Genomic DNA, 14,593 nt, shown 5'->3' on the forward strand with positions numbered 1-14,593 from the left:
AGCCCCGTCTCCAGGCCATGTGCCTTCCTTTCCTTGCTTTTCTGCTTTCCCCAACCATCTAGAGTCCTTAGCAGTTTTTATAAATCTTGTTCTTTCTGGATTTTGGATATATTTACACTACTCACAGAATTTCAGTCTAAATTTTTAAATTCCCTCCTTCCATTTTTGGGATTTATGATCATTAATTTATACATATATATATAATTACATGTATATGTGTTTATAAAAATGTTGTATATTTAATATAAAAAAAACATAAAAATCCAGAAATGGTCAAAAGAGAAAAATAATAAATTCCTGCATCCAAAGAAAAAATGTTGTTAATATTTTTGTATATATATATATATATATATATATATATATATATATATATATCATACACATTATACATATATCCATGGTATTTTAAAATATTTGAAAACCTCTTTAACTGCCTCCCAAGATTCCTGTCGTTTTCATGGCTCTGCTAGTTCTTTCATTCTGCTTAGATATAACTTCCTCTTGTTATTGCCTTCCTTCCTTCCTTCCTTCCTTCCTTCCTTCCTTCCTTCCTTCCTTCCTTCCTTCCTTCCTTCCTTTCTCTCTCTTTCAATCTCTCTCTCTTTCAATCTCTCTCTCTCTCTCTCTCTCTCTCTCTCTCTCTCTCTCTCTCTCCCTCCCTCTCCCCTTCCCTTCCTCCCTTCCTCTCCTTTTCTTACTTTTTTTTCCTTCCAGTTCTATTGATAAATAATTGACACACTTCACTGTGTATGTTTAAGATGCACAACATCTTTGATTTACATATATAGTGAAATGATTACCACAGATTTACTTCCATCATCCTATATAGATACAATAAAAAGAAAAAAATTCTCTTTGTGATGAGAACTCTTAGGATCTACTCTCTGAACAACTTTCCTATATATCGTATGACAGTAGTGTTAACTACAGTCACCATACTATACATTACATCCTTAGTACTTTGTTATCTTATAACTGGAAGTTTGTACCTTTTGACCATCTACCTCCAATCCTCCCTCCCCAAACCTCTACCTATATTAACCATAAATCTGGTATATAAGTCTGAGTTTTTTTTTTCTTTTTTTCTTTAGATTCCACATATACTTGTAAGGGAGATTCTACAATACTTGTCTTTCACTGTCTCACTTCCTTCATGTAGCATAATGCCTTCAGGGTCCATTCATGTTGTCACAAATGGTAGGATTTCCTCATTTTCCATGGTTGAATAATATGCCATTGTATATATGTACAATGGAATAGTTATCCATTCTTTATCCATTCATCCATCTAAGTTGTTTCCATGTCTTGTAAATAATGTTGCAACGAACCTGGGGGTGCAGATATCCTTTGCGGGTAGTGTTTCATTTCCTTTGGATATATTCCCAGAAGTAGAACTAGAACTATCGTGGATCACGTGATAGTCCTATTTTTAACTTTTTGAGAATCCTCCGTACTGTTTCCCACTCTTTTCTAACTTAAAATCGCCAGAGAGGCCAGGCAATACATTGCCAGGTACTCTGATTTTAGCAGAATGTGAATTCTTCTGGAGGCACCTCCCTCATCCCCACCACCCAGCTTGCTGCCTCTGGGTTTATGATGTCTCGTAGGGGAAGGAATTCCAGGCCTTCGATCTGGCTGTGTATGTACTTCTAGCATGAGCTCCATTTAACTCTCACTGACATGCCAGGTCTACTCAGCTGAATAGATTTCTAGACGCACACTTTTATACTCTTTGGTGCTACTTCCCACTCCTCTGGCTTAGGAGTGTTATGGTCACAGTCTTTTGGGTGGAACAGATCTGTATTTAAATACTGTTTTTGGCACTTAATTATGTGACCCTGAACAAGTTACTTGGCCTTTTGGATCTGTTATTGCTCATTTGAGAAGTGGGGATATGTTGATCTGATAGAGTCAGAGCTGGGCTTCTATGATGAGGTGATAACACTCAGTTATCTCAGGAATTCCAGGGAGGAACCCCCCACAACCACACCCCATCATAAACATTCCAACCTCTCCTGTGCCCTAGAGACTGAAATAAATTTTGTAGAGGACAAATTTTTACTTGTTTTCTTCTGGAATCAGAGATAAGAGATTGTAGGCCCTTGGAGCTATTCCTTGGAGCTAGTCTAGGCTGAGGGTTCAGTGACTGATAGCAGGACTTATGAAAGCATTCTTTTTTAAAATTTTATTGGGGGATATTGGGGAACAGTGTGTTTCTCCAGGGCCCATCAGCTCCAAGTCATTGTCCTTCAATCTAGTTGTGGAGGGCGCAGCTCAGCTCCAAGTCCAGTTGCCGTTTTCAATCTTTAGTTGCAAGGGACGCAGCCCACCATCCCATGTGGGAATTGAACCGGCAACTTTGTTGGTAAGAGCTCACTCTCTAACCGACTGAGCCATCTGGCCACCCAGAAAGCGTTTTGATAAAGAGTAAAGAAACAAGAGAGACAGAGAGATCTTGTAGGCAGTGAGGCCTGAAAAAGGAGTGGGAGTGGGAAAAATCAAGAAGAGGACAGGCTGTGACAGTGTCCTGGCTTTGGATGCTCTGATGGTTATTTAATCCTTTGCTGGTTCCTGAATGTGTTGTTTATTGAGCTGAAGGGCTGACAGCATCTACACCTGCCTGCTCAGGGAGGGTGAGGGCCAGCACAATCTCTAATTCCTGAGATTCTGCACGATGATACCATATGGCAAGTTTGGTGAATATTGAGAGCATTCTGGGTGTAAGAACGTAAGGGAATTTAGAAGAATGAGTAATTGGATAAGGGAAAAGCTACTTTCTCTGAAGATTTGGGATGAGGAAGAAGAGGGGGCAGGACAAATCAGGAAAAGAAGTATCAACGGGGCTGACTTCTCTCTATAATCTGAGCAGAGGACTTTGCTGTCACAGAGCCAGAGTAGAATTCAAGGGCGGCTACTGTTCATTCACTCACCCCTCTGGCAGCGATTGATGTGTGTTGGGGATACAGAGAAGAAGACTGTCTCTGTTCTCAAGGACCTCATTGTTCCTTTCTACCTCTGTGCATTTGCTCACACCATTCCCTCTGCCTGGACTTTCTCCCCATTCTTTCCATCTCTTCCAGGGTTTCTCAGCTTTAACACGGTTGACATTTTGGGCTGGATAACCCTTTCTTCTGGGGGACTGTCCTGTGCCTTGTAGAACTTTTAGCAGCACCCTTCACTTCTACCCATGAGATGCTACCTCTGAGCTGTGACATCCCAAAACATTGCCAAATGTCCCTTAGGGGGCAATGGAACCACCAGTCTATTTTGACTTTATCCATATTTCACAACCTCACTCAAGCCCCACTTCCTCTGTGAAGCTTGCCTTGGCTACTTCTGCTCATATCGGTTTCTGCTTTCTTTGGTCCCCTGTACTAATCACTGCTGCCACAGTGTGATTTATCATTCAGTCTTCTACTGCCCGCATTTGACCTCTATGAGAAGATGGTCCTGAAAATGGTCCTGGTGACGTGGACTTCGTTCAGGCACCATGGCAAACCTATTACATTCCTGAGAACACGCTGCTTCCATTCTGCCAGGGAGACCCCAGTTTCCTCAGTTGTCAAATCAAATGTGGTGCTAGATCAGAAATTTTCAACCATGTACCATAAAAGATATGGAAGATACCAATCGGGCAGGTTTTTAGGTTCCAATTCTTCTGAAAATGAAGCAGGTTTTATGTTTTATACATTGAATTTCATTTCTGTATGGTGTTGTGTTGGGAGGGTCCCATGGAGGAAAAAATGTCAAAAATGAGTAGATTATTTTAAAGACTTTTCTAACGTTTGATAATCAGATTTTATTTGTATTAATCGTATCTCTCAGTTAGGTTTGAGTGCTTTTGATGCCTGCTACCTTGGTGATTCCCACAGTGCCAACTAGCTGACTGCTGGGCTAGTTTTGATTAACATTGGGAATTTGATCATGTTTTTATTCTAAAGCCAGAGATGATTTTGCTCTGAGGCTGGGTCCTGGCATTTAAAATCTCCCTACATTGGTTAAGAGTGTTTCATTTACAAATTATAGAAAACGCCATCACAAATAGTGGTCTATTTTCTTCACCTAAGAAGACAGCTATGTCAGGGTCAGTGTCAGAGATTTTTCGGGTCCTTTCCCTCCTGCCTGTCTCCACAAAATGGCTGCTCCAACCCCAGGCAACACACTCACATTCACATCTGGAATCAGGGCCAGCCCCACCTATCTCCTTCATCAGGGAAAAAGCTTTTCCAGTACCCTCTCACCAAACTTCTCATTATGTCTCACTGGCCAGAACTGTACCATAAGACCCTCTAAGAGGAAAGGAGATTGGGAAAGTGAGGATTGAGCTGTTCTAGGCTCTATAGGGGACAGGACAAGGGGAAAGGAGGTGCAGGATAGACGCCATGTTTGCCAAGCAGCAGCCTCTGCCCCATCCCTATTCAGCAACCTTTTTCCCAGGAGGGCAGGCAGCCAGAGGCCACACGCAGGGTCCAGGACCTTGATTGACTGCAGCTTCTCCCTCAGCCGGGCAGCCTCGGGTCCCTGAGTTCACACACTGCCTCAGCATGGCCTGGGGGTGTGTCTCTGAAAGCAGGGACAATGTTTCCTGGAGGGGGGTTAATCTCTCTGTGGCTTAGGTTTTACTTTCCTCTTGGCAGATTTTGCACTTGCCATGGAAGGCTCCCCAACAAGGAAGCAATTAAGTAAGTTAGACAATGCTGCCTGTTTTTGAAATCCCATGGGTTTAACTAGGATTAGAAGTACCGATTTGGGCATTAACCCAATAACTTCTTTGATCCTTTATGCTGACTGGAACAAGGGGAGAAAATCAATAAAAAGAATGTTTTCCTCCTGTTCTTACCTCTCACTGACCTCTGCAACAGCGCCCTCAAACAATCTGTACAGCACTTTCTGATGAATTTTCCTGCTCATGTCCCTCCACTGTTCAAAGTTCTGATCCCATGTCTACCCAGAGCACATATCCGACTTCTGCCTCTGGTAGAGGCACATTAGGTGATGCTTTTTGTGACCTCTCCCTCAAGAACCCTACCCTCTCAGTGTCCTGCTTTCAGCCGTCTATAAAAGGAAGAAATTGAATGCCCCAAATTTATACTAAAATTCATTTTAAAGAAGGTTCCTAAAGAAGGCAACATTTCAACCCAAGAGAATGCATCTCTAACCCTTTCACTGTGTTGATTTCAAGTTTTTTTTTTTTTTTTAAATGTGTCAAAATTCCACAAAAACAAAAAGTTGATATTTTGACTATTTTATGCATATATACTGGAACTCCACAGTAGAGGGAAAAGTTTTTTTGAGCTCGTGGGGTAAACTTGAATGCCACGGTCAGGGGATGGAAATATTCATTTGGATGTGAATATTTGGATATGAATATCTAAATGTCGCAGCAAATGAGTTAAGAACGGATTTTCACAGAAGCACCGCCTGATCTCCATTTAGGAAGATAATTTGCTCTATGTGTGGAGGCACAAAGATGGAGCAGATGTATTCCCTATTCTCAAGCAGCTTCGTGAGAAAAGCCCTACACCACAGATGGAGAATAGAACAATGCAGGGTAGCTGTGACAAGGGCAGGCTTAGTACAGGAGCTTAGCAGAGTGGAGGTACTGCGATCCTAGCAGACTTTGCAAGGTGAGCATGTTTCAGATGGATAAGTAGAAGAAGAGGACATTCCATGGTGCACGGAAAGCAAATGAGACGAGGGAGGAAACTGAAGGGATGTAGCAGGGGGGTGGGGACAGAGTCCCAGAGAGCAGTTTCCAGGCTCTCGGCCTCACGTGGAGGGGTGCTGGCTCTGGTAGTAGATGGTCATCAGCTGTGACTCATTGACCATCAGCTGTAACCAGTTAGCCATTGGCTACTGATATAACTGCCATGGCTGAGCTAACAAATGAGGATTGCTGTTAGCAAGGGGTTGGTTGGTTGATAGAGAAGGGGACAGAGGAGGGCAAATGGCGGATCGTGTGGATCCTGCTTCCTGTGTCTCCAACCCAGCCACCAGCAAGTTATGGCTCCCCTATCTATGGCTCCCTGGGTGTTCCTTTTTGGCCTCTCCATGTCCTGCGTTCTTGTGCGGGGAGCGGGAGCTGAGTCCCTGCATTACAGGCGGTATCAAGTAAGGCTTTTGTGGGGCAGAGGGTTTGCTAGGCCTGGAAGGTGAGTGGGACAGACGGGAATTTCTGAAATTCCATCCTAAGCCTTTTATCCTATTTGCCAGTTGTTTTAAATAGTTTTCTTCTGATATATTCTAAACATGAGCTGGTTGGAATTTAAAGGGGCAACCGCAAGCAAGACATTTCGTGGAAGTCTCTTGTTTTATCTCAGAAATTCATGTGATTTTTTGTGTTCCACTCAACAATGTTTCCATGTTTATTTTTAATATAAAAATCCCCTTTAAATGACTTCTCCTTGAGTAAAAGGGAAGGACCTGGTGTGTTATCCTTTAAATGACTTCTCCTTGAGTAAAAGGGAAGGACCTGGTGTGTTATCCTTCCTTCCTCCAGGCATATCTCCTCCCCCTGCTGCCCCTGGTGTGAGACATGGGGGTCTTGGGGTTTGAGAGTGCATAGACGGGAATGAAAGCAATGCTCATAGCAGCCTGATGCGGGGGTGTGGAGGGGACCAGGTAGCAGTTGCTGGAGGAGAGGGTCCAGGAGTCTGAGATGAAGGCTCACAGGAAGTGGCGAGAATAGACCCCTCAACATCTGCAGACCCAAGTTCAAATCCAGATGCTGTCACTTAGTGCCTGTGTGAACTGGTGAAGTTATAACCTTTCTCAACCTTGGTTCCTTTGCGATCAGGACAATGAAACTCTAACAGTGCCTGTCTTAGAGGGTTGGTGGGTTTGATTAAAGGAGATAAAGTACATAAATTGTCTACAGTTCCTCGCCGCCCAGAGATTTAGGGAGCATGAGTCTTCCTTCCCAGTCCTTTATTCCTTCTTTCTCTCCACTCCTCCCTGTCTCTCGCTTCTAGGATTATGGAGTGGGAGTATAGGGAGAGAGGAAGGGCTGTGTCTCCTCTTCCAAACCCTAGCAACTATTCCCCCTGTACTTCTAATGGTCACTTAGCTCCAGCTCCAGTTTTCTCATCTCTAGAAAGGGAAAACTTTCTCATGAGGTTATTATTAGGTTGGTGCACAAGTTATTGCGTTTTTTGCAAATTTTTTGACCTTTAAAACCGCAATGACTTTTGTACCATCCTAGTATAAGGTTCAAATGAGATCACACATGAGTAGTCAATAAAAGCTAAGGCATTTCAATTATTTCCAGTATTTCCCATCTTTAAAGTAATCACCTCCCATCTCCATCCAGCTCTGGTTGCTGCCCTCTTTTTTTAAAAAAATGTATTTATTTATTTAACTCTTTACATATTAGCAAATGTTTTCCAATTCACCGCCTCCACTTCCTACCTCCCATTCTCTCCTAAATCCAAGACTCTCCAGCTTTTCTCCCATCACACCAAGCTCTGCCTCCCAACATTATCAGGGACCTCCTTGTTGCGGAATCTCATAGGCAACTTTTCGGAAGCAGTAACCACTTTGAGCACTCCTTTCTTCTCGAAATTCATTCTTCCTTTGCGTTCCGTGGTACCCACGCTCTTGGTTTTCCTCCCACCTCTCTGACTACTTCATCTCAGACTTTTTATTCTATTGCTATTTAGAGGCTGATTTTCTCCAGGATCCCCTGTTCATCTTGTTCTCTTTTCGTATGCTCTCCTGGATCATTTTATTGACTTGTAGTCATATTTTATTTAAATTGATTCCATTTTCTATTTTTCTTTCGAAATACAAACTATTGAAAATAACCCTCAATAGAATTGATGTGGTTGGCAAGGACATACAAACAGAATGAGGAAGTATTGTGAAGAGCCATGATTTAAGAGCTTTCAACTCAAATGTCCGAGGTTGGTTGATTAGTTGGGGGATTCGTAGGTGCAAGAGACCTCTACACTTTCTATACTAGCTTAAAAAGAAGGGTGAGGAAGCTAACAATATTGACAGGTGAAGACACACAGGAATCAGAAAATTTTCGGGGACCACAGGTCCTGGAACCAGAGACTCTGCCTTTTAGAACACTCTCTGTTTTTCCCAATTGCCTCGCACTCTCTTATTCTGGATGGTCTTTCCCTACACAGTGGGGAACAGGGCCACCGACAGCCTTGGATTCACATTTTCTTGTGTCACCAAGAAAGAAACGAGTTCTTTCCCAGCAACTCCAGCAAGACGACTTGAGATTGCCAGCTGCTGTCCCGTGAACTTCCTGAATCAATCACTGTGGTAAAGTGCAGTGGTTGTTCTAACCTGGCTCATGGGCCTCCCTCTGCAGTCAGATGTTCAAGGATTGTGAGGGGTGGGAGGTGGACACAGACTGGACAAAGACAACAGTCACTTTGCTGCCCAGCTCACACACCCTCTCCCACATACACAACTATATACACAATTTCAAAAATGTCCCTGTTTAAGATAAAACCACATAGCTCATAACTCCATCTGCTTGGGAGATAAGCAGAAGTCTATCGCATGCCCCTCCCCCTTAGATCTTGTTGTGCTCCTCATAACCTTGAAAGGGATAATTGTGCCACCCCAACACACCTAATGCATAACCATTGTTGGGGAAGGTCAGGATAACAACAAAAATTGCTATTTAAAAAAGAGGAAAGGGAACCGGACATGACAGCTACTAGCCCAAAGGATGGCATATCCTGCTGGTCAGGAGCAGTGAGTAAGCAGGCAGACATGTTTGTCGATTCACTGTTCATCCATGGGTGGGTCCACTGTCAGCTACTGTGGCATCCCTGTGCTCTGCTTGCTGGAGCCTCACCGGAGGGCCACGGGGCAGGATTTTGTTGTTGGGGCTGGGCCTTGAGGTCCACTCCCTCCTGGCATGGGCTCTGGGGCCTGGGTTTACCTTGGAGTTGACAATCAGAAGCTCGTGCTTGTCCAGCCTAAAGCGTCTTTGGCAATAAAGCTTAATAAAACTCTCACTGATTACATTTCAGGGAGCTTTATTGCCCAGTAAGCCATGATGTTTAAATCTGGACTCTAGACTTGCAGTTCTATCTCTTAGCTCATGTCCCCAGATCTCAGCTTAATGGCTTTTTCTGGCCTTCGTCTTACATCCAGGGACCAGAGCTGATTTGCTTCCTGTCAGGCCCTCCTTTAACATTTAGGGGGCGGAGGCAAGAGCACAAAGAGGTCCCTGGTCTGTCCTCCTCTTTTTCTTCCCACTGGGCTCTGTCCTCATAGTGGGGCCTCATATACACATGTGGACAACTCATGGCACGTTCAGTGGGTGAAGTTTGCTCACCCTCACCGCCATCAGCCATCTCTTAGCAGCACCATGGAGTGGGACCTGAAGCCCTGCATCCGCCCGGAACAGTGATTCGGGGTCCTCCCTTAGAAAGCAGGCTCTGGGACATTTGGGCAGGGCATTCTGGGATCTTGGGTGTTCAAAGCATTGTTTAGAATGGGGTCCCAGGCTTTAGGTGGGCATTTCCTCTGGGCCCCAGGGCTCCTTATCCCATGGGGAAGGCATGGCCACAGGGAGGTAGATCAGGACGTTTTAAAGCATTGGGGCACAGGGCAGGGCCCTTCTTGCCTGGGTTAAAAGCCAGTACTGCCTCCATCCTGGGCTGTTCCCCAGTAAGTGACACAGAATCATGGCCAGGAGTTGCTAACCTTTTTTGGCAAGGAGTGAATTTATAATAGAATGTGTCTGGGAAAGGCCTGGGGATCAGACTTTCCCATTTCTCTTCATCCTCCCAGGTAGCTGCTGCTTAGTCAGGGAATTAATTTTAATGCAGGGACAGAACTCATCTGAGGAAGCGACCTCTGAGGGACAGTGATGGGTCAGGTTAGGGGAAACTGACAAGAAACTGCCGAAAGCAGCAAATCCTTTTTCTCTCATCTTGCCTCTCAGCTCCCGCTTGCCCACCGTTAGCAGTAGCCAACAAGCAAAGGAGAAATATGGGTTGTAGAGTCTCAGCCCAGCATCGTGGAGCAGAGTAAAGCACATTTGGTGCCGGGAGACAATAGCTTCACTGCACAGGCAGAGTGCACAGTTATTCAACCCCCAGGTGTCTGTTGCCTTTGCCACAGGCAGAAAGAGAATCTCAACATACATCCTGCTTTAATGTAAGCAAAAAAAATTAGCCAGAGTATTCCAATATTCTGACATTTTCCTGCCAAGTCTTTTCTAAAGCTTTAGCCATGGGATACATGGGTTGGAGCGTAATGTACAGCAGTTAACAGTTAATATTTTAACCCCATGTAGCAAGCACTATCAGATTCCCAGCCCGGCAAGGTGGGGTCCTCCATTAGCTCCCCACCTCATCTTGACTCAGCCTATTCTATGTATGTCACTTGCAATACTCTGTATAAGTTTTGGTTATTGGTTGCAACAGACAGATTCTGACTCATTTAAATACCAGTTGAGTTTATAGGAAAGATATGGGGATAGTTCACTACATGAAAGTAATAGGGGGTGGAGAGGTGGGAGAAGGAAGGAAGGCTTTGAGTGTTCATGGCCTTCCTCCAGATCACTGTTGTCAGACCCAGCTCCAGTTTCTTTCTATCCTGGGATGTCTGCTCAGATGTCAAATTCCTGCAGGGCAGAATCTGATTGGCTCAGTGTGGGTATTCCTTGGGCCAATCCCTGTGGCCAGGGAATTGGAGTACTGTGATTGGCCACTTGACTCTGCTGTGCCTGGGAGTAGGCATTGAGGCTGGTAGCCCCAAGAGAACCCCGTGGTTGGGGAAGGGGCAGATCCCTTAAGGAAAGTGATGTGCTGTTACCAGAAGAAGGTGGGAAGTATGTTGGAAAGATAAAACAAAAACCAAGTGGCCATTAGGGCAGGCAAGCTGGATTGTCAAGATTATGGGAAGAGGAAGTAACCACATTCTAAATGAAGGAGGGAAGCTGCTGCTTAACCCACAGAGACCCACAGACTGCCCTGTTGGCACAGGCACATACCTGATTGGACCCTTTCATTCATGTCTCCTGGATTCTCTCTCCACTGTGATGTGCTCGGCAGGAAATGTGTTTTAATCAGGCATTGTGCTTGGTTTCCTCTTGTATGTCCTTCCTCCTCCTCTTTCCTGCCCTTTGCATGACCACTGCCCTAGTTCTGGATGACTGCCTTCTTTGGATTTGCCCATAAACAGTAATCTTTCTAGAACCCCTTTCCTATGGGATTTGCTCTTGCCAACTGTCAGATGGGAAGAGACCAGGTAAACTAGTTCCACCAGGGTTTTAATATCTGAGATCTTAATGAGTTGCTGCTGTCGTTGCATAATGTGCTTTTACTGGGAATTCAAAGGAGAAATTGTAGGTTCTATGGGGGCTGTTGGTGAAGGCATCTCAGGGCCTTGGTACCTCTCAGGTTGTGCAGGTGTCATTGGCCTGGTCTGATCCAGGTGTGACTGGGCCGATCCTAAAGCCAGGTGCATGCAAACCCCTCCTATACCTAACACTGTGTCCTGGGTCCTGAGACCCTACCTTGCAATCTGGAAAGAAATAATGCTTTGCATTAAATTACAACCAGCTTTAGGCATGCAAAGTGTGTCTGCATTGGATCGTTTCACCAAAAGTATACCAGGGGGACATTCTAAAACTTTAACAATTGATCTGGCAAGGGTGCTGACCAAGCAGGTCCAGGATGCTGAGGAAGGGGCTCCTCAGGCCACCAGGGGCCTGCGTCTTGGAGCCTTTGAGGGCTCTGTGATGGGCTGTGAGGGACAGGACTGCAGTTGACAGGAGACTGTTCATGAGGAATGTGAAAGTCAGAGGTGGGACAAATGGGACAGCTGTAGAAACTGCAAGAGGTCCCCAGGAGAAGCATGTACCTCTCTGTTGGATTGGCTACTCCTGTGGCCTGCCTGTGTGTGCTCTTGTCCCAAGATATGCTTGGTCGTGGGTCACTGACTCATGTCCTAGCTGCCATTGTTTCTTGTAGTCTGAGGAACTTAACTTTAGCCAGGTTTCCTGGCACTGTGCCAGCTTTCCTCTGTGCTTCATTTCACCTCTTTCAAGTCCTTGCATGTCACTGTGAGATAATTCAAAACCTTTATGGGCTAGAATCCAATGGACCCAACCCAAACAGGAAACTGGCTTTCTCGTTGTTTATTTGGAACCATGAAGCAGAAAGTGTTGGACACTTGTTTTTACTGCTTCACTGAGCTGGAACTAAATTGAAACTCAACTATTTTCACTGGGGCCTTCCAACATGGAATGATTTAGAGGCTTCAAGTATTAGATCAAGAGGACTAATTAGAACATGAATTGACCCTAAGCTTTCCTTGCTCTGATCATTATCACTGGCTGTCTCACCCTTTGCTCAGAATCTTGTTAGTCAGAGACTACAAAACCTTGTATGAGGCTGGGGTATTCTAAAGCACTCTGGGGATAGTCCAGCAAGTACTCCACAAAGTATTTCTGTGTAAAAGGTCTTGGTCTAGGTCTCTGTCCCAACCTTCTTTGTGAATCTCACAATAGACAGTCTTGTCTGTCACTACATGGCTCTGTCCATTGTGGCCTGGGCACATAAGGACCGTATAGTGGTACTATATACCACTGTGCAAACGTGTTGGCTGCTTGTTCAATAGCCATTTATCCTGCTTTTGCTGCAATATGGCAGACTCACCTGCTACAATAGAGGCTGACAATACCAGACGCATGCTTTCCTAGACTCCTTTGCAGCCAGGAAGGGCCAGGTGACCCAGTTCTGCTGAAAAGACATAAATGAAAGTATTCTGGGAGATGAGTTTCTTAGAAGGAAGAAGTCACTGGAATACTCTTCCTTCAGTCTTGTCGCCTGGCTGCCTCTTACTCATCCTCGTCACCACACGACCCCATTTACTCCTTTACTTGTCAGTTCACCTCATACAGTTTTGGTGAGAGCAAGGTCCCTGACTTCTGGTTCACTATTGCAGTCCCAGTTCCCGTCATGTAATAAATAGTCATTCAACAAATGTTTGCTAATTAATGAATGCATGGGGACTATCAAGGAGGTAGAATCCCTAGAATGGGACTATTGCCTAGAGGCGAGAGAATGAAGTCAATGATGGCACACTATTTCTGGCTTATGTGGTTGGTCAGAGGGTGCGACCCTTCCTCATGAGTCAACATGAGAGGGACAACAGAATAATTGAAGATGAAATTTGTCCTGGATGTGTTAAAATTGAGGAGGTGCTTTTTGAATAGTCCCTGTAGACAGTTGAACACAGGGTGTGGATTGGAGCTTGAGAAAAATGGAATTGGCCAGGAAGAACGTGTAACATGAGAAATGACTCTTCAGTGCTCCCATTCATTGAGTAGCATCACCCACCTTATTGCCCAGCACGCTCGTTTCCACTACAGAGATCTCCCCTGACACCTGTTCCTAGGCCACCACCCCAGTGCTGAACACCCGCCACCAATGTTTGCTCCCAAATCCTAAGCTTCAGTGGTTAATTTGCTACCACGTCAGACCTAACACTTGCTTCTTGTACGAGTATGTTAACATCAACCTGGTTAATACTTAATAAGGTTAAGGTCACACCTGGGAACAATCTTTTCTTTTGCACGGATCTCTTTGATCTATTGTATGTATTTTATAGTTCAATTTTAAGAGCTATGAAAGCAGACTCTTATAGGACTTATATTCACTTCTTTGAAAATCTGTTATTCACTGTATTTGTTTAGATTCCTTCAGGATCTGCATTGCTGATTGTTGGAGCAAATACCACTCTGTAGCCTGGAAGCTACAAACCTTCTGATGGTTTGTGGGGTTGTCAGTGCAGGTCCAAGAAGGTGATTTAACTCTAAGGATTTTGGAATCTTTTGGAAGGAAGTTGTTAGCTAAGGGGGAAAGGCTGAAACACTCATATGCACAAAACCTAGTTCTATTCTTAACCACCACACAAATATTCTTGCAAGATTGTCTGTAAGAAGCCCCCTTAGAAAGTCTTCATCTTCCATGGAACTTAACCTTCTATCTCAATGTATTCCATACTAATCAGGTGTCATGGGAAACAAGCAAATTGGCACCTGTAACTCCTAGAGGGGTACAGTGTCTGGAGTCTTTAGCAGAAGAGCATCAAAACATTCTCTGTTTTCTGCCTCAGACCAAAGGGGATGTTTAATGATGAGATCATTCTTGTAAATTTATTATCTTGAAACAATAGGTAGGAGAGGCTTTGTTTTGACAGAGGGCAATACAATGGGACCAATCCATTGGGGCCTCCTTTTGTTTCCGGTTTGGTCTGCTTTTGAAACTTGGAGTAAATTTCCATTCTTACCATGTTTTCTTTCAAGTGCTCTAACCATGGATGAAAGGAAGTGAAAGAGAAGTGCTTGGGTGGCAGAGACAAGCACCGGCCATGTGGCTTGTCCTAGAGAGCTGACCCCTGAGGCGTGCCATGGCCCAGTGTCAACCCTGATGGGGTGCCCAGGACCTGTCTGGAAATGCATAGAATCTGACTTTCAGGATATTCATCTCTAGTGTTAGGAGCATGCCCTTAACATCTATAGCTGTCCTCAGTAATCCATTTTCATACCTGAGTGAGGAGAACAATGATAGTTGAGAGGTTTTCCCAGGGGATGGACCCATAAATCTGA

This window comes from Rhinolophus sinicus, linkage group LG09, assembly GCF_036562045.2.
Source record: "Rhinolophus sinicus isolate RSC01 linkage group LG09, ASM3656204v1, whole genome shotgun sequence".
Taxonomy (NCBI): Eukaryota; Metazoa; Chordata; class Mammalia; order Chiroptera; family Rhinolophidae; genus Rhinolophus; species Rhinolophus sinicus.